We start from the raw sequence: 19,391 nt of genomic DNA, 5'->3' as shown, positions 1-19,391 counted from the left end.
GTTCAAGAGCACATTTGTTATTTATGGTAGCATGGTCTTGTTGGTACGAGACGCACGGAGGTCCAACATGTTCCTAAACCTTTCTGAAAGGCACTGCATAATCAGCTGTGACTCTATGCTCCCACGCCACTGTAAATCCAATCAGAGCTGGTGGAAATTCACATGCATGCTTTTCAGAAGGGGAGTGGAGGAGGAAGAGGAGGCAGCTTCATTTAGCTAGAGAGCTGTCGTCTGTCCGCCCAGGAGTGCAAAACTAGTTCTGCATTGAATCAACAGTAATAAAACAGCATTAAAATGACATCAAGTAATCAACTCTACAAGAGAGGCCTGTGACAGCCTTCCTGATAAACATTCCTCTGTCCTTTCAGCAAACCCTCGCCACTGCTCTGCTCGTCTTGCCTCTAGCTTCATCTCTTTTCTCTCCCGACTCTTCTCTGAGTTTGTGTGGAGGCAGGATCGGGGGGCGGCACCAGGAGGGGGTCGTGGGTCACAGCAGAGACGCCATTTCAAGCCCCCGCGAAGGTGTTGTCTGGGGAGGGAGGGAGGAGGGGGCAGGGTGTCAGCTTATCCAGACTGGACTGCACAGGTTGAGAAAACTCCTGGATCGGGTTTGATAAAGAGCCAGAGAGGTTCCCGTCCATCCCTGATGATCAATGAGGAAGTCAGAGGGGTGGCGCTCCCTTGCTCGCCTCGGTAGGGAGGGAGCAAGGGTGGGGCGGGCACCACAGCTTATCAGGCCTGGAGGATGGGGGAGGTTGGTGGAGGGGGTGAGGGGTGAGGGGCTCTGACCGAGGGATCCTTCCAAGAGACCCGCAACACTCCTGCTGGAAAGATGTTACTGTAGCTGTTTTGTGTGTTTTCACATAGCTTGATCTTTCACCGGGGTCAGAATGGCAACGACACAACAAGAGAGTCTCCCTGACAACATCGCAGGAGTTGGGCAACTGCTGACCACAATCTGCAACACTTGGACTCTCGCAGCGGTTCAAAACTCACGCATCCAAACAGCAGTGAGGCCGAGAAAAAAGGGCACCGGGGACACGAAACCTCCAACACCGGCTCCTGCTGAGTTGGTCGCGTCCCCCGAAACGTGATCTCTCTATCTCCTCAACCCCGTTGTGTTGGTGAGGGAGGGGCGGAGGGGGAGGGGGGGGATCTCAGGGTGAGAGGTGTGCAAAAAACGGGGTGGTGTCGGGTGGGTGGAGTGTCACAAGGCCACAGCGGTGCACGGGTGTTTGAGCTTGCAGGGCAGCACTCCTCTGTTGAGCTGGTAAAACTCCACCAGGTGGATCAGGTCGGTGAACTTGGTGGCGCCGTCGTCGAGGGTGAAGAACACCTGACCGTCCTCTTCGCACTGCAGACCGGAGCCAGAGGGAGGAGAAGGGACAGTTAGCCGCCGTGACAACCATGATCATCATGTTGATCACACTACCCTTCTTCAATTCCCTTCATTGACAAGGATCATGCAGACATGTCCAGTTTTCTAAAATGTCTCAAGCGGGCAGTTTTTTGTCATTGCAGTCCTTTGAGAAGATCTACGGACATCAATTAATTGTGTATTGACAGAAATTTCACTGACACTTCAGTCTTAAATATCAGTTCAGCTTGTGGATGGACAGCCATGAAACTGCTCTCCGATGAATGAGGTCACATGACTTTGGTCATTCCTGTCCACATTAACTCTGTTTTCATGCAACTGTCATGCTAACTGGAGGTAAACCTTGGAAAACTAGCAAACAATCGAAAAACAAAGACATGAATTAGGCTTGTTCCTATTAACTTTGGCGCAAAAAACTAGGCTGTGCATTGTTCTCAGAAGTTGGCGGTATAGGATATGTTCTACATGACTGCAACAAACAGAGTAGAAGAAGCCGTAAAGAAATCCAAAGTCAACTTTTTTCAGAATCGGCCATTTTCATGAATTTGTCCTAAGAATTTTTCAAATCTCCACAAGATACATACTGGAAAAGATGGCTGAACATGTTAACAGTTGTAAGAAAAACTATAAGTTCTCTTCAGGTATTAAAAGACTTCTTTTTTGATCAAATAAACTGAAACCTTCTGCATGGCTAGATACCTCTAGTGTCAAGTGAAAAAGAACGTCTTTGGGCGAAGTGGCAATTTTAGTCAATTCAAATAGAGTTTTGGACTGCAATAAAATGGATGCAAACAGATGTCTGTGCAGGGGGAGGGAAAACAGATTTTAAAATGTTAGAAAAGCATTTGTTTTGGAAAATGGTTGATAGCGATGTTGAATGAGTGTAGCTGGCTCACTGTGACTTGTAGAGTTTTTCCTCCAACAAAGTGGAGGTGTGTATTCAGTGCCATCTGTCTGTCAGAACAATCAAGCAAAAACTGCCAGTTTCACAACACTTAATGGAAAACCTATCTATCTATCTATCTATCTATCTATCTATCTTGCTATCTATCTATCTATCTATCTATCTTGCTATCTATCCATCCATCTATCCGTCCATCTATAGGCAGTTTTGCTGTTGATGCCGACCAGCAATGAATGACTGAATGCAGTTTTTAGTAAATGGGACACAACATGAAATCCAATGAGAGTCACTGTTTCTGTTGTAAAAACTGATCTAACAGGACAGTTCTAACTAGATGGAGTAAAGCAGTGATGTTCCTCAGTGTTTATGTGTCTGTAACATATCCACTGCTGTGTGAAGCGACTAACCGGTAGGATCTGGAAGTGCTTGATCTTCTGGTGGTGGCACAAGGTGAGCACAAACGCTTTGGGATTACTCTGACTGTCCCGCAACAGGAATAACCTGACACAAAGAAAACATGTTGAGAACGGATTAGTTCATATCATGGAATGTATGAAGTATATATATGAATGTCATGAATTTTATACAATTAAATGTCAAATGCATCACAAAGAAACAGTGATTAAAGGTAAAATGTTTTGCTGACAATCCAAAAAGGATTTTTCAACACTGACATTTTCCGCTCTAAGCTTTTCATGACAGCAGCTCGACAGCTGTGAGAAAGTAATTTTTCCTTGCAAGCCCTTTCCCCAAAGCTTTCGACTACATTTCACATGAGCATCACTCACCACTAGATAATGTCATAAAACCACATCTCTAAATCAGCTTCCCAGCCTCTTTCCACTCACCCGTCGACTTGCCCTTGTTGTATGATCATTTTGTGGGCTTCCTCTCTCATGATGCGACCATGAAACCATACCTGTGTCCTGTGGATTACTGAAAAACACACATTTTTGATAGAAAATGTTGTTCATAGCCACACGATATCAATGTATCTACCAGCCAGGGCTCCAGACTGCAGCCACTCGGTCATTTGTGTGTGTCATTTGTCTAATTTTTGGTAGTTTTGTCTCTTGCTTTTGTCATTTTGTGTCTCTATTTTGTAATATTTTGTCTTGTTTTTTGTCTTATTTTTTATCTGACTTTTGTTATTTTGATCATAAAGTAAAATACTATATCATTCAGTTCCAGATACCTGTGACTAAATGTTTTGTGCCTTTGTAGAAACGATGTGATCTGTAAGTTGTAATGTGTAAATGAACCGAGGCATAATATTGTTGAAACTGAATTCAATTTTTCTTAAGACATTTCAGGTTGTTCATAGTGTTTGTAAAAAGATAATTCCTTGAATGTGAACATTTTCAGAATGTACTGTTTTTGTACTAAAATAAAGGGAAAAAGTTGGAGTTGTGGTGATTAATAGGATATTATGCTGTGATTTTACTGGTCCGGTTCACTGGAGATCAAACTGGACTGAATGGCCCCTGAACTAAAATGAGTTTGACACCCCTGATCTAAACCAGTCAGTAGATGGTGTCAGTAGAAAAATCTGATTTCTCTCTTTTTGATAGGACCTGCACTCACACAGTTTACGTGGCTGCAGTGGCTCTCGATGTGATCCAACATTTGTGGGGAAAAAAAAGTTTGCCAGTTCAACTGCAAACCTTAAATATGAAACCAATAGTGAAGTAGAACAACAAAATGAAGCATAAACTCCACAGGGACAGCTGCACCTGAATGAACTGCAGCACCTCCAACTTAATCAGTTTCTTCTCTTAAAGCAACACTTCGCTGTGATTTATTTCCATCAAAATAGAATAATAAAATGACAAATTGTTATTTTATTTCCTTCAAAATAAAATGACAAAATTGTTAGTTCTGTAAATTAGCTATTTATTGCCAAAGAATGGATCGATAATACAGTTAAAATAGAAAAAAAAATATGAATGTGTGCACTGCATGTGGATTGAAGTGGTGCTCCTAAAACTTTGTGCTGGTGTTCCTATAACTTTCAGTAAGGAGAATAAGTGCTGCTATTGGAATAAGTTAGTCTGGAGCCTGTTTAAAAGTTTTTTTCTGTTGCTACTGGGACAATGTCAATGTAGTGAGAGTACCTGTGCTCAGAGACAATGGATGCAGTGGGCTGGACTGCCCAGGACATTCATACGCTGGCTCCTTTTCTATAAGAAAGATATTTATTATTACATATCATCATATACAAAAAAGCTTTCGGCCTTAACCCTCCCTTTGACTCATGAAGCCTCCGTGACACAGTGTAGCACAGTGAAACATCAATCTGAACCAAAATACACGGAATGCTGATTTTCTGTGGAATTACATTGGAGTTTTGATCCTTTTTAGTGCAGTAAATAAACACTGTAATCAACTGCAGTCAACCACGAACAGAAAAGTTGAACGAGCAGCTGCTTCTCGCTTCAGCCTCATCAGAGCTCTGAGCTTCAGCAACAGATAAGTGCAGCTGCTGCACAGTTTTAATTTACTGAGAAAAGTGTGCTGGAGGGGAGCAGTAAACTGGTTCAGATCGGTAAAAGGCGTCTGCGCACGCTTTCCCATGAAAGTATGACAGCTAGACTCGGAAAGTGCAAAGACTTGTCGAGACTGTTTGTTCACAGAAAAGCATTCAGTATTAAATAAAATCCAGAATCCAGTTAAAAACAGAACCAAAAAGGAAACAGGATGATAAAGCTAAATATTCAACAAACCTGCATTTTGTGCCAGTCGCATTAAACTGAAGCTTCTATATGTCTGTGTATGAATCCAGATTTTTTTTTACTTCTTGAAGATCTACTCCTACAGCTGAAACTGACTTCAGGCTTCCATCTGCTTCCACCCTCCAGGGTCTGTCCCTCCTCCAGTGCGGCACTCTGGGCCTCCACCGGGTTGTCGATGACGCGTCCAGTCCGTCCGGAGAAGTCCATGGCAACCAGGGAGTTCTCAGATACACTCCGCTGTTAGGGAGGGCGGTGGGGGACAGGGGGAGGGGTACACAAGAAGTAGGGTGGATGGGAGGTGAGGCGGGGGGAGACAAGGGTCAGAGGTCAAACGAGCCAGACACACTCACTGGAGCATGACAAATCCTGTCTGCACACAGACCCACTTTAGTCAAAAAAAAAAAAAAAAAAAAAAAAAAAAAAAAAAAGCTCCTCTGAGGAAAAGCACAAGCGTCTCCTGGCTTTCTGGTACTAGTGCTCAAATCATTCAGCTTTCCTTGTAATGCATCACTCGTAACTAAAAATATAAGTTCAACCGAAGAATCACATGCTTCATTTTTGTGCAGCAGTTTCTCATATTTATTCCTCCTTAATGCCTCCAACACCAACAATTCATGTGGCCGTCAAATTAAAAAACTTTGCCTAAGGTTTGGTGTTTCAAATTTGGCTCCTTTTTACGACGGATGTGGCATAAGTCCAAATTAGACGTAATTAGCAAGCACGCTTTTTTCTCATGTGAATGTCCAGAACTAAATCATTGTAGAACTGCTGTTACAGAGTAAATGTCCATAATATATAGATATTCAGACCTTTGCTAAATGTTGATCATTTATTGTGCTTTATTCCTATTTTTAAAAATCACATTTTCTCTATCGCATACTGTATCTTTTATATTCAATATCCTAAATTTTCTAAAATGTACAGAAATGTAAAATGAACAGAAGATGAACTGCTAGTCTCTGGTTTCAGCTCTCCGCTCTTATATTACAGTAAACTAAATATCTGCCTGGTTGGACAACTTGGGCTGCAGAATCTGAGTTGAATTATTTTTCCGGATGACCTGGTCGTTTATTTGCAAATAAAAAATACACTATTTGATTATTTAAAACTGAAAGTAACTTTAATTTAACTGTAAATATAAATGCAATCTATATTACTTCATTGTGAGCAAAATTCCTAATGTTTTACAGGGAGGTTCGCATACAGGAAAACTCACTACAGAAGTCTGTAATAAACGTTAAAAGTCCTTCAAGCACAAACTTTGTATATATTGTAGAGAATTGTGACTTAATTGAATTCACAATCTTTCCAAAGGAGCTTATGACACCTTTTCCAACACCTCATGGTGTGAGGGGATTAGACCTGATGTAACACAGCATGCACACATTTCTGTTTGCTCAGTGTGTGTGTGTGTGTGTGTGTGTGTGTAATCTTTTATACAGTGTAGGTGTGTCTGAGCATTGTGGATTTTTTTTTAACACTTACTCTTTAAAATAACTCTAGGGTACGATGCTATGTACCGCTGTTTGTCTAAATGAGCACTCTGATTTGTTTCTGGACAAAAGGCTTTTCACTACAGGACCCAGCCTCACCTGATGAACAAAGGTCAACAGCAGCAATGATCATTTGAATTGAAAATTAATTTCAGCATGGGACTAATCCTTCTGATGCAAATGGAAAAATGATCCCACCAGCATTGCATTTTTCCTTTGTGTGACGCACACGGCAGCCACAAAGTGAACTGGTTTCCAATTTACCATCAGGTAATTAATGGATCAATCTGGATTGGTCTTGGCTGAATGGGGGCTTTAGATTGCAGCTGTAATAACATGATATCAGAGAGCAGATCCTCACCACGGGCGCAGAGAAAGGCGAGAGGTTCGACTTCCTCTGCTGGGGGACGTTGTAGCTCTGATACAGAACAATCCCATACTGTGGAGACAGGAGACAAGGAGACGACTGTTAGGTTCCAAATAGCATCATATATCAACCCTCTGTAAAGCGAATACAGTCATGGATTTAACTACACCACATAAAGTTAAAGGGTTTACTTTGAACAGTCTGAACGCGGTCATCCAGCAGGTCCTGCTCTGTTCGTCCTCGGCACACAGCATCTTCAGTTCCTTACAGTCACTCCTCACTTTACTGGGCTGTCAAGACACAGCAGGATGTAAAAATTAATGAGCTACACATCATGGACATGAACATGGACCTTCAAACACGTGGCACTGCAAGAGTGAGACTGCCAAATCATAGTGTGACTGCTGCTGTGTTTTGTAACACAGGCTTGTACTCTCATGACGGAAAAGTTTCGTCTCAGGGGTTTTAGAGGCATCAACAATTTTGTATGGTCTCTGCTAGCCAGTACTTATTACTGATATAGAAGTTTCACCTCAAATGAAATTCAAAAAATTCAGACAAATTTTTAGAGGTATAACATGTATTCACACACAAACTTCTTTTATTGTTTCTATTATTCCTATTTATCGGGATTTATTTTCCTTAACTATGCCTGGGCATTTATGGGAATGATTTTAAATTTCTTCTAGCTTTCCCTTGTGCTGCTGTGGTAATTTTCTTTTCCTTTACTGGGGAACAATAAAAGTCAGCGTACATCTGATATTATCTTATTTTAAACTACTATCATTGTAATCTCTATGGATAAGTAGTACATTGCAAGCAATTGAACAACACAAAAATACATGCTAATAATTTTATTGTGGGCAAAACATTAGGAGACAGCATTACGACTAGACTTTCAGCTCTGGCCCACGACTATTCCAACACTACAGCACAGACTTTCTCCTTTTCCTTCCACCAGAAACAAGGTCGTTAGACACACCGCTCCTTAATAAATTCATTCATGTCTCCATAGCAACAACTCAGCCACCCCCAGCCACCAAATAAATCCCTTACCAAATCCTGCACTGTCACCCCCGCTGACAGCATCTGACACGCCACTCATCTACCGTGTGTGTGTGCGTGTGCGTGTGCGTGTGTGTGTGTGTGTGTGTGTGTGTGTGTGTGTCTGTGTGTAAAAGAGAGGTGAGGAGGTTAGGCGGGCCAGATTCCCTGTACCATCCCAGCTTATCCCGCTGGGCTTATCCCAGATCAGCAGGTGACCCACCACAGATAACTCCTGGAGTGGAACACAGTGCTGAGTGTGTGTTTAAACCCCCGCAGTTTAACCCTTGTGTCCTCTGACACAGACACACACACACACCAGATAAAATGTATGTAGAGAAGAAGCAGGTGCTTCTCATCAAGTGATTGTAATAAAGATCGGATAACAGCCAGCCACACACTTCAGGTAGGACGACTATGATACATAGTTCCATTCCTTGTTATGAAAGTTTAATCGTTTTATAGAATTTACTAGAACAAATCTCTGTTTTTTACAGGTAAAAGTAAAATAATCTCAATTTTCAGCACTGGAGTAACCGAGTTGCTCAGGATGCAGTGTTTGCCTGTGTGTTACCTTGATACAGAACTGGTAGTCTGTGGGGGCGTTGTGAAGTTTTCTGCCCGTGATGATGGTGAAGATGTTACTATCCTCCAGATCTGACAGCAGCTGCAGGTGTCTGGGCTCCTGTTCAGCGTGGAGAGTTGGGGGAAGTCAGCAAAAGTCCGTGTGAGGCAAAATATTACACACTGCTGTAAACTACTGCATATAAAATTGCAGACCGTATATGAATTCCTAACTGAAAACATGAGAAAAAAAGTATTTTCATTGAAACTCACATAAACATACATACAATAAAACTGGGATGCTGCAACTGAACTTCAAGAGAAAAGCTTGGATGCAAAAGCTTGATGAAATGCATCAACTGAAAAGCAATCAGGACTAAACTATCACCTTGGATGTTCCTTTAGTAGAATAATAGAGACCCGAGCGCCGCAGGAACATGTAGAGCTTCTTCCAGGACTTGCGTCCAGGCTCCTTCACAGACAGATAGCCCTGGATCTCTGGACAGCTGCTCGAGTTCAGAAAGTTCTGGAAAGAGCACACAGCAGAGTCTATTGGGAATACTGCTGCATGGAAACTGAATACAACACAAATGCCTGTGTTTCTGCTGGAAACATTTCATATTGTGAAATCCAATTAAAAATGAGTATGTGTGGATGTCACAGTGAAATAATGAGGCTGTCTGAAAGCACATGGCACTGCGTATGTGTGTGTATATTTTTAGATGACCAAATGAATGAAAAAAAAACCCACACCCATAATGTTACAGCTGGTCTACAGTGAGGATTTAGGTGCAGGATTTAATTGAGGCTGAGGTAACACTTGATGTGTCAAATCTTTGCATGTGTAATACTGGACGTGTCCCTTCACTGAGTCATCGCCTCACCTGTAAGAGCTGTGACTGAGGGATCGAGCCATCGGACTCCTGACACCAAGCCACCATCTGCTCTGGAAAAAAGTTCTGGATGGAAAAACACACAGACACCGACAATGATTGAGAGAGAAAGGGACAAAGAAGGAGAAGCACTAGAAACCACTTAGTGCAGATGCAAGCTCACAGCTCAGAGTGGGGTAGTGTTTCTCTCTGCAGAAAACATCTCTTTCTGTGTGTGTGTGTGTGTGTGTGTGTGTGTGTGTGTGTGTGTGTGATGAGCACAGGGACTCAGAGACAAAGTGGTGGGGAGAGAGAGGGCACTCCAGCCGAGGAGTAGATGCAGTATGATCTCACCCGCTGATGTAATCCCCTTTAGCCAGCAGCGCTACTCTTAGCGTGATTGACAGGCCGCGGCCAGCACTCTGGTGTTTTACTGTGCTCATTACCACAGAGCTGAGGTCACCTGCTGGCTCTGACACACACCTAAATCACCACGGCAATAATGTCACCGTATACCCGGCCAGCAGAGCCCCACGCTGAGTCCACATCACCAAAAAGTGCCACGCAAGCCGGTTAATGCTCACTCGCTGGCTGTCAGAGGTAGGCCCCGTGTCCTCAAAACGCTTTGCATTTTTAGATTTTAGCAAACGTAGATTGAGAGCAAAAGTGCAATGAGTCTAACATCACCAGGAGGAAGACTGAAATAGACACAGTCACACAAAACACAAGTATCCAGAGTGACGACACATAGAAAGCATTGTGTGAGGAGACAATTCCAGGCTTCTGTGAAATATGTCATTCGATGAGGCATTAAAAGGCAAAACAAATATAACAGAATAACTATATATCTGACATCTATTGCACAGAGCTTGATTATATGGAGAAGTTTGAAAAGTGCACACTAAATACTTTACACCACTTTGGTCCAAATTGGAATATCTCTATTGGACAATTTACTGTAAAATTTTGGGGGGAGGCAGTCATTTTTGGACATCACTGAGCATTAATGGCTATGTTAAATGCTGCTAATAGTTTATCCTTCTGCTAACTGTAGCCAAAGATTAACAGCTGCTGCTAGTTTAGTTTGATGATCAGGTTCACAATGAAGCTTGTGTTGCTCATATGAAGCGTGACAAGAGCTGCAATTCTGGTGTTTGTTTGTTTGTTTTTGTATTTTCAAGATTCCTACATAACCCGTCTTTGACCATTGCTCTGGTGCCCCTAGCAGGTCAGTTTGAATTTGTGGTATGTTAATGGACAAACACTTGCACAACTATTTTCTTTCTCATCTGCCTCAGCTGTTCTCTCTGGTGACTAAATTAGAATTTTATATAAAAGCATGTGGTCACTCTCTATTTCCGTTTACATTTTTTCATTGGACAATACTGTTTATGTAAATGAATAACTAAACATGGTGCAATTTTTCTGTAGGTTCATGTTTTGACCGACAGTTTAAATTATTTCAACTTTTTTTTTCAGAGAAATCGTGTCTTGATCATAGTTTTGGCATGGAGATGAGGTCTAAATACTACAATACCCATGAACTTTGGACACAGTTGGATAAGAAGCCACTCAGAGGCACGGATCAGAACAAACAGTAGGGAATTTTAAATGCTTTGTTGGCATCACAGCTGCTGAATTCTGCCTTAACCAACAGTAAAAGTAAACAGATTGAGGCTTTAGCTCTCACCCGCTGCTTATGGGACAAAGTTGAAAGCCTTGTGATTTTTGCCAAAACGTAGACAAAGAACCAGATATTTCATAAAGCAGCTGTAAATTATTTGGACTCATGATTGAAGGAGGACGGTTTCATACTGACCTAAGGTGACGAAGAGCTCCAGCTGTGAGTAACATGATATTTTCTGGGGGTCTGAAACAGCTGCTCCCCCACAACTCCCATCACAAGTTTTTAATTTTGTGTTGAGTGCAAATTATTAAATGTTAGTATTTGAGGTGAATCATTCTTCATGCTGAACATTAGCATGTTCGCATTGTTACTGATTGTTAAATACAGCCTCACAGTGCAACAGGATGTAGTCTTTTTGTCTTGTGACTATCAAAGAATATTTCGAAGAAGAAATTATTGGGAAAATTTATTTTCAAAGCTCCTGAGTATTTGATGTCCCACTTAGAAAACACAAGGAGTCTTTAATTTTCGGATAAAATCATCGAACGTAAAAGTATTGACTATTTTCTTCCATCAGTAGCCCCAATCCAAAAATATCGAGGATGAAAAGCTGCCTGACCTCCTGCTGTGTGTGCGTGGGTGTGTGGGGCTGCGTGCTAAACCGAAGCAGTCAGAGGAAGGTCATTTCAGGGATGCGAAAGACTCACCAGGGGGTTCCTGAAGAATTCATATTTGGCATAGTTCTTCCTGAAGAGGAATTTACTGTCGCTGCTCATGGAGGCTTGAACCTGAACCACCAGCTCGTGGTCCTCCAGACATCTCTCTGTACGAGGACACAGAGACAGACAGTGTTAGCCCCCTCAGCTGTGTTGTCTTTGGATGGTCCTCAGGGACGGCATCTGAGGCAAACCCATGTTTAAATCAGTGCGCACAACTTTAGGACTCATTCATTTTCAAAAAAAAAAAAAAAAAAGTCGTCAATTTTTTAGGGGAAAATTTTCAAAACTACTATTTACAGTCTAACTATAGTTTCATTGTTCGTTCTTTAATTAATTTAAGGGACTCTGGCTACTGGTCTGCAGCATAACAAGCAACTCCCTTGCATGTATTTCCTCTCTTCTCGCTTTCTTTCTTTTTGTCCTCCTTCTATGTTTAATACTGACAGCATATTTGGAAATGTCACTGTCACCAAAGGACCTTGTTTACTGTCAGCTGTTTTGAACGGTGTCCTCTAGCAGCAGGAACCAACAACTTTTGACATGCAGGGACGTAAACTCAAGTTTTAAGAACCAATTAAATTATGGTGAAATTTGTCATATAACAGAAACACTGAGAGAAAGCAGTGCATGTTCTGTAAATATTGAAATTAAGTCCAATCACATTCTGATCATCTCTGTCGCTTTACTTCATCAAAATGATCCCCGACAGGAGTTTACTTCCACATCTGCCACTACGTCATCGATTGCACACATACAATGACACAGCAAGAAAAATCGTCTGTTACTAAGAGACGAGCAAGAGGTTAAATGAGGAGGGGCTGTGAAAAGAAGATGCACTGTGAAGCGGGGAGGGAGGAGGTGAAGGTGGAGAGGAGCAGTGGTAGAGATGGAGAAAGGAGGGGAGGGAGGAGGAGGAGGAGGTGGTGCTGGAGAGAGGGGCATTGCAGGAAGATGATGTCATGTATTTAGGCTGATTGCTGAGAGCAGCGAAGTCATAAGCAAAGTACAAGCCACAGACAAACACACAACCACACATTAAGAGCTCACGTAGGCCTAACCTGCTCGTTGTGCGCCGCAGAGGCCCAATTACTTTCTGTGTATGTGTGCGTGTGTGTACGTGTGTGTGTACGTGTGTGTGTGTGTGTGTGTGTGTGTGTGTCTCTTGGAATTGAGGGCATATGATCTCAGAGTGAGGCAGATTAGAAACTGATAGTGGCAGGATGTTCCAGTTCTGCGTGGACACACACTCTGCACTAGATGAAGTTTTATTGAGGCAAAACACACACACACACACATGCAGTTGTACATATATTTTGGTGAAACTGTAGCCACTGGTTTTGCTAAAAAGAAAAAGTATTCTGGCTGCAGTTTAGGGGTGGAAATGTCTGGACACTGTTTGTGTGTCACCGTGTGTGTGTGTGTGTGTGTGTGTGTGTGTGTGTGTGTGTGTGTGTGTGTGTGTGTGTGTGTGTGTGTGTGTGTGTGTGTGTGTGTGTGTGTGCTGGCTACAAGCAGGGGAATTTCCTGTGGAAGGTTAAGGAAAGATTGATTGGCTAGCAAGGCTAGGGGCTCGTCCGACGGAGACCCGCGATTGGTTCCTCGCGGCTCTGGTATGACGCTTTAGTCCAGGCCTCTCTCTCCGCCCTTCCCCCCCTTCTTTCTCTTTCTCTCCACCTTCATCTCTCCCTCTCTTTTTCCCTCCCTCCCTCTCCTCACCTCACATTCCATCTCTCCAGTGCACTTTTTTTTTTTTTTTCCAGAAACACAGATCAAGCAGGAAAAGCACAAAGCGATCCTTTGACTCTAAAAATACGACTCGGGGAGCAGGAAAGCCTCACAGAGGACAAAGACAGACCCAGAGTAAGAAAAAATAAATAAATAAATAAATAAATAAAGCTTCAAAAGGAGACACAGCAAAAGTGAAGAAGCGAAGCACGAGTCTTGTGTTTTTCTTTTTTTTCTCTTTATCCCCTGAGCAAATTATTTGGGAGGGAACTGGCATGTGAGGCGAACATGGAAAATGCTTAATCCTACAACCACCACACCTCCCTCTCGCGCTGTATAGGCATACAAGCACTTGTGCCATGCTCAAGTGAACATACACACTGAGGGCACACACAAGAGAGTATCTGCACCCACACAAGGACACACAAAAGGACTATAGACACACGCATCAACACAAGACTGATACAAACCACAGAAATATTCAGGGATGTAGAGAAAGATAAATCCTGTATAACACATTTTGCATATCTTTTCACTCTGGCAAAACTTTCTGAATCTTCATGATATATTTTCATGTTATGTATTGCAGCGTGTGGTATAAAATCATATTTCGTTTGCATTTTTATAGAAAAAAACAAAAACTGACTGCTCTTTTTTCTGGAAAACATAACTGATATTGTAACGGTTTTTAATTCTGGTTGATTTCATTGAAAGTTCTTCTATATCACTTAATACATGTAGTGTATAAGCAGAGGTGCACAGAAGTAGATTTGATGTTCATCCTTGCAAAGACAAAGCAAAGCAAGAATATATATCTCAAATATAGACACAACAGCGCATTGAATCTGCACGGCACATTCTTACCGAGGCCGAGGATGGGGTGGTGCTCCACCAGCGTCCAGGCGTTGTCGTCCAGACAGTGGCTCTTGTAGACCAGCAGCTGGCACACGTCTCTGGCCGTCATGTCTGCTGGAATCTCCACCACTTTACCGGCCCCATCCTCGCTCCACACCTTCACTATCTGAAAGCACACACAGAGATGACGATGGGAATATGTACATAGGAGCAGTGAAGGTCATGTTTTTACAGGCAGGAAAAAGTCTGACGCAAGGTGCGTCCTAAGCTGCTTTCAGGAATTCAAAATTGCAGAGAAAACAGAGAATGCAACAGATCAGAGGTTACATTTACCTCCATAACCAAGTGCTTTGTCAAGTCCACTCCTAAAAAGTCCTGTTCACATTATTCTGTCAGTCGGACATGAGAAGCTCTTAAAAAAAGGAACGAAGGATGACGTCCAGGAAAGGTTGGTCGGCCCCTGCGCTTTCAGTTCAGCCCTTTTGTCCACACCTCGACCAAACTTACTAAAACGCACACCCACAAATAACGCATGTAAACCCACAGCGATACGCTTTCTGTCACACGCAAAAATATCCACATTCGGAAAAGTCCAAAAACCACATGTTCACACTTGGACGTTGAAATAACACGGTGGGTGCATTTATACGTGTTGCATTTTGTCATTAAAAATGTCACCGCTGGGAGCAGCAAGCGGGTAGAGTTCAAAGCTGGAGTACCTCCCATTGTTGCGCCATTTTGAACCATTTCAGCCAAGTGCCCAAAGCGACATTTAAACCGGGTGTAATTTTCCCTTCTTCGAGTCTGTTGCTGCACAGATAAGCGCAGACCAGCTGCTTCACACCACTGTATGAGCAGATTCACACACACTCAGCACGGACAACTCGCTCTTACATGCAGTGAAACGCACAAACACACAAATATGAGCAAATGAACATCGGAAAGTGTCTGCAAACCACGGAGACGACTCAGATTATCTTCCAAACATCAGAAAGAAATGGTGTGTGTGTGTGTAGGTTTGTCTGTGTGTTCTCACACACCCACGTACTAACATCTTCTGTCCACAGCAGGGATTCTGCTGCCCTGCACTTCAAGGAAAACCACCGGGGAACAACTGTTGAAAATTACATGAAACAAGACACAAAGCTGGTGATGGGCGAGGGGATGGAGGAGGGTGGGGGGCACGGAAAATTAAGTCAGACAATGGCACCGCAAAGTGGAAATACACAAAACACCAAAAAAAGGAAGAAAGAAAAAAAAACACAGCAACGGTGGCCTAGAAAAGACACAAAACATCAGAAACACCAGCACACCGACATGAAGAAAGACACCCAGTGCAACCAGAAACGTCACAGCGAGCCTTTACCTCTGCAAAGCCAGAAGACTGCCTCCTCTCTTCCCACATGCCCCCGAAAAAAAAAAGTAAAAATTTATGACGCATGAGTTTTGTTTGAGAAAAGTTTTAGAAGCATTGAGTCGACGGGGAAAAAGGCAGAAGTCCTCATCGCTGCAAACTGACAAGCGCACACAAACGCATGCAGACTCACACGCACACACACACACACACACAAAGCTCACGACATCCAGAAAAAGAAACGAACACACATGAAGTGTCTTACCTCCACAGCCTGTAAGAGGCAACAGTCTGGAGAGCAGGATGGCATTTTCACACTGAGACGCTCTCCAGTGACACAGAGGGACAGAGAGAGAGGAGAGGGAGGGAGGGAGGAGAACGGGAGGAGAGGGAGGAAAGGAAGTCAGGAAGAGAGAGAGAGAGAGAGGGAGAGAGGGAGGGACGGATTGGCAAGGAGAATGCAAGAGAGGTAAGACGTGGGAGGCAGTGACAGAGGAAGGACGAGGGTGAAAGAGAGACGGAGCGAACGGGAGACAGCCTGCCCCTTCTTCTGGTGCTGGGCAGCATAAAGGCTGAGCTGCGAGGAGTGGTATGAGCAGCCGCTGCTCTCCTCCCTCCCTCCCTCCCTCCCTCCCCCCTCCTCCTCCTCACACTGGATTAACCCAGTGTGGGATTTTTAAACGGTGAGCTGCTACCTGTCACGTACTCTGCACTCTTATCTTCAGGGTCCTGTTTCAATCCCCTCATCTTCGACCTCTCTCTCCACAAAAAAAAAAACCCATCAAAAAAAAAAGTTGAATCACTGTCAGCTCCTTGTGCTGATGGCGCCACACCAAAAGTAACAGTCGTTCTCCCTAAAACACGCCCACAACTCCTCACACACATGCACATGAATAGAGAGAACAAGCTCAAACTACTAGGCCAATCACCGAGCATTCACACATCCCTTATTCTTATGCATCCAGTGACATTTTCTTTGAGCTGCCTGACGGTTTCAATTTCTACCCCCCTCCTCCCCTCCCTCTTATCCTCCTCCTCTTCCTCTTCCTTCTCCTCCTCCTCCTCAGCTGTATGTGAAATACTATGCAAGAGTGTTAGGACTAGAGCAACATGTGTAACGCACACCGACAGCTTCGGAGTTCGCGGGGAAGGCAAGTCTTTAAAAAAAAAACAAGAACTGTGAGGTGATTTGATCTGAAGCTGTATGGATCACGTGCTGGGCGTTTGGGCTTTGCTGAGGGGTCAAGGGAGGGGTAGGGAGTGAGGGGGAGACGGAGGGAGGGAGGTGGTTGCTCAGCAAATCTGCCCGGCCTCGAGAGAGGTAGACAGACAGACAGACAGACAGAGAGAGAGAGAGAGAGAGAGAGAGAGAGGACATAAAGGAAAAAGAGGGGAGGAGGGGAATAGAGAGGAATAGAGAAAGAGAAAAGAGGGAGCGCTATGGAGGAATGTCAGTAATGCAATACTGAGTCATAATCATGCTCATGTGTAGAGCACAGGCCAACCCAGCTGGCCCCTAATACAGTGTGCATGAGAACTATGAGGTGCACGCACACACACATGCACACACACACACACTCTTTATAGAGGAAAACAAAATGTAAACTGAAGACCAGCTCCAGGAGTTTTTTCTTTCACTTTTCCTCCAGCCCTGAGCTCTTCCTGAGCACGTCTGTGTACGGACATTACATGTTCATGTATGTGATGAGCACATGTGGAACAAAGGGTGGCTACAGGAAGAGACAACAAACTCACTGTGTGTGTCAGTTTTACATCCGTTTCCTTTGTTGTGTCTCCTTTATCTTTATATTTTCTTGAATTTGTGTGCCTGTTGGTGTGCTTCTACATCTGAGGTCCTTGGAGACCCTCAACTCTCTTTACTAAGTTTTATCTTTACATAATGAAATTTAACTCACCTTTGCTTGTCCTCCACCTCTGCTTTCCCCTCCCCCATTTCCCTGTCTCTCTCCACCAGAAGAGGGTGGGGAGTGGAAATGTACGGCATTATTTGTCTCCTATGACTACTTATAGCAACACACTGATAAACGCATACAAAAAGGGCTCAAAGTCGCAGCATATTGAAGCAAAGGGTCACGGACGGACACCTGTGTGCACATAAACAAACACACATAGACACAATCACACATGCAAGCACTGTATGTACAGGGTCAGAGGTCAAACACAATAATCTGCACCAGGGTCAGGCCCACTTGACCAAGAGGTTTATGGGCCCCTAAACCTATCAGGCGATACGCAAACACACACACACACACACGCACACACACACACACACGCACACACACACACAACAAATAGACACACTCATGCACAAGGTGACACAGACGCACCCAGACACACAAGTGATCTGGTTGTTTTAAGCCAGAGCTGATCTCCTCCATGGTAACACGACCCACAGTAAAAGCAGTCTTGACTCAGCTCCGGACACAATCCGTTTTTCCTAGTCAGGAATGCTTCATTATTTCTGGGTCATTGTGGCAAAAAATGTGAAAATATAATGCTAGGTGCCTTGGTTATTCAACATAATGTGGACCAGGGCTGCGACTTTGGGTACACTCCATGGCTGCAACTAAAAATCAAATGCAGTAATATCTTTGTTGAACAATTGTTTGGTCTAAAATTAACCCTCCTGTTGTCCTTTTAACGGGCACCAAAAAATCTTCTGTTTTTGTCTGGAAAAAAATCAAAAATTCAGCAAGAAAATTCCCCAAATTTCTGAAAATTGGCAAAACCTTCAGGAAGAAAATTCCAATAATTCCTTAAAAGTTTCACTTGAAAGTTTTATTTCAAAAAAATCCCCCAAATTTGGCAAGAAAATTCTTGTAAATATTTTCAAAAAATGATTAAAAATCTTCCAAAAAAATTCTAAAAATATCTAAAATGATTACATATATATCAGTAAAACTTCTAATATTTTCTTTAAAAACATTCACAAAAAAAATCAACCAAAATCCAGCAAAATTCGCTGGATTTTGTTAATTTTTTTGTGAATGTTCTGAAGAAACATTTTTAACATCTTTTTCCACCAAAAAACGTTCAAAGATTTCTGAAAAATGTTGAAAATGTGGACATCAGAAGTTTCACTGTGAAAATATATTTTTTTTTCTCCACATTACAAACTTTAAAATGGGTCAATTTTGATCCGCAGGACAACACAAGGGTTAAAGAAGATGGTGAACAAAATGTCTGTCACAGTTTTCCAGAGCACAAGCTGAGGTCTAACCAGCAGTACAGACCTCAAAGATATTCAGTTTGCAAAGATCTGAAACAAAGTAAAGCAGTAAATGCTAATCAGCTTGCAGACTTTCTAGTCATGAATGAATAATTAGACAGGCAGGTCGTTATTTTTTCATGAAAAATATAATGCATTACTTGCCAGTTATCTTAATATGAAGGGTGTGACCATGCCATTTATTGTAAAATTTACTGGATAGCTCAAAAAAATAAATAAACCGGTAAAACCTCACATTATACTGCTTTCAAAATGTTAATACTGGTGTAAGAAAACCTCCAAATGATAACCATCTGTGCGGTGGAGGCTACCATAGGAGACTAACACACCCATCACTAATGTCAGCATCTGAATGCCGGTTGGTGGTGACTCCCACTCTGGTCAATTACAGCATCATCCTTCTTTCATGTCTGTGAGTGGTCGGGTTTCAGGCCAGACAGAGCTGATTAGCTCTGCAGACAGGCCAAACTCAATTTCACCTCACAGGAGCGCCATCACAAAGCCTCA

At 42.9% G+C, this 19,391-nt stretch overlaps 1 pseudogene; it reads right to left on the bottom strand.

Annotated features, from left to right (window-relative positions):
• Positions 1-6: 6 nt before the first annotated feature.
• Positions 7-19,391, bottom strand: part of LOC111562437 (growth factor receptor-bound protein 10-like) — a 45,292-nt pseudogene continuing 25,907 nt past the window's right edge.

The sequence above is a fragment of the Amphiprion ocellaris genome, chromosome 15 (assembly GCF_022539595.1).
Source record: "Amphiprion ocellaris isolate individual 3 ecotype Okinawa chromosome 15, ASM2253959v1, whole genome shotgun sequence".
Classification (NCBI taxonomy): Eukaryota; Metazoa; Chordata; class Actinopteri; family Pomacentridae; genus Amphiprion; species Amphiprion ocellaris.
This window is presented reverse-complemented; position numbering and strand designations above follow the sequence as displayed.